Below are 2,500 nucleotides of genomic sequence, written 5' to 3'. Positions count from 1 at the left end.
ATATTGAAAGAAAATATTTCGAAAAGTTAAATATATTGAAAATAAAATTATTGAAAATCAATATATACTGAAATAAAATCTATAAAAGAAAAGTCCTGAACAGCAAAGGAGGTATTGAAACCTACACCTATATTAGGAAAAAAAGTTTACCAGGATATACGAACACATACAAAGGAAAGGTATGTAACAGCTATGTATTTACTGGAATGTGGTAGATGTTTATGAAGAGTACTCTATATAGTTGGAATCATCCATATGTGGCAGCAGTACGTATCGATGCACAGATGGCCTGCATAACCACTGGCATGGGGAAACGAGTGTGTTGCTGTGTGCAGTGGGATGTGACGGTGACATATGTAGTCCAGCATTAAATGTCAAACATCTGATCCATGCTATCTGTGTTCTGTACAGTAGTGTGTACAAAGTCTGTTTGGGGTAGTAGCCCATACGGTTATGCAAACATGGATGTGACAGAGTAAAAAATGCATGATAGTCATATTAATGTGTAGCTTAGCTTTGGCAACAGCTGTACCAGGCTAGTATGCTAATTCAGCATCAGAAGCTATATATAGACCCTCTGATATTACTGTGTGCTCACATGTGACACCTGTTCATGTTGCAGCAAGGCCCAACAGGTCAGCCGTGAGATACATGTACTTACAACAGTGTGGTCCTTGTGTGTTTGGCAAACACATACAGAGAGTTCTGTCCATGTCAGATATATTAGCATCTGTACATGTGCATTGAGCAAGGGACATACTGCAACTGTTTGTGAACGGCGGACATATATATATATATATATATATATATATATATATATATATATACATATATATATATATATATATATATATATATATATATATATGTATGTTGTTGGCGGTTGTTATGTGTATATTTCTATGCAGGTTGTAGTGTGTGGCAGACCAGACAGCATACAGTGCTGGTATATGACATGTGGTGGTTAAACGCTGCGGGTATGATTCATCAGGTTTGCAGTGTTGCAGCCAGTGAGGCCTGCTAAAGCTACATGGGCTGAGAACACCTTAAACGCATTCTGCACAACACTGTGCAATGTTATGACATAACTGTATACGTCACAACCTTCCCATACTTGAAATACCCACCATGACAGGTGGACTGTATGTGTGCCTATATGTATATCTATATGTACAGCAATGGATGTTCATATGTATGTGTGTATATAGATATATTTATATACATATATATATATATATCTATATATATATATATATATATATATATATATATATATATATATATATATATATATATATATATATATATATATAGGAGAGAGAGACAGGGTCATGATTACTACAACAGATGCCTGGTGACAAAGCCATGGACTCAAGCTCAGTGTTGACACTGCATTGGCATCCCTCCTTGCAAAGACTCAGTACCCATGAACTACCACATAGGTGGTAGTCTACTCAACACAAGGTGTGATAAGAGACCATGGACACAGGTGGACATTAGTCTCCCCGATAGTCACAGTGCCACACTAGCCATGTAATCCGACTATGTGGCACACATCATCACAAAAGGTGTGTCATCCAGGGAAAAATAGGTCAGTGTTCCCCTCTACTCCACACACATAAGACCCAGTATAGAGTACAATGCCCCATGTGGTATGTACCTCACAAGACATCTACAGCAAGTGGAAAGGACACAGACATACCTCACAAAGAGTGATACCAGCGACAAACAGATGCCCTATGCAGACCATCCCACAGACCCACAACTACACTGTGTTGCATACCGCCTACCCACAGGTGACCTCTGACTGACATACTAAGCTATGTCAAGCCCAGATCTGTTGGACATGCTCCACGTAAGCAGATCACAATCTGTACGAGCCACACGCTCCTGGGACCCAAACCCTTTGACCACAATAAACAGCACATGCTGGAGGGTAAGTGAGAGAGCCTGAAAAAGAGTGTTGTAACCTATTAATAAAGGTATAATAAGTCCTGAATAATTTCCTGCATGTATTGTTATATAGAATAAGTGAGAGAGCCAGAAAAGAGTGTTGTAAACCATAAATGAAGGTATAATACATCTGAATAAGATGTTTGCATGCTGTAATAACAAATAAATGAGAGAGCCACTAGAAAAGTGTGTACTTTAATTAATAAAGGTATAACACCTGTAGTGTGTCTGTGTCACCTTCTTTGAAATGTAGATGTACTCTTGCAGTATAGAAATAGTAGTGCTGTATTAAGCGCTGTCAACCCACACTTGGAGTAGCCCATAGAAGGAGTACGGAGAGGGTGGCAGTATCTCTTAAGCATATATACAGTCCTCAACTGTAGTTTCAAGGCTGGCATGTATAGGTAAATCTGGCACATGAGTAGCTTGTAATTGTGTGCACCGGAAATGCCAGTGTGCTGCAAAAAAATGTAGGGGACTGTTAAAATTTAACAGGTAATGTCACCTGAACACATCCAGATATGAACATATGAATATAAATAAAATA

The sequence above is a fragment of the Protopterus annectens genome, chromosome 14.part0 (assembly GCF_019279795.1).
Source record: "Protopterus annectens isolate FY-2018-M chromosome 14.part0, PAN1.0, whole genome shotgun sequence".
NCBI lineage: Eukaryota > Metazoa > Chordata > Ceratodontiformes > Protopteridae > Protopterus > Protopterus annectens.
The sequence above is the reverse complement of the archived record's forward strand: the minus strand, read 5'-3'. Positions refer to the sequence as shown.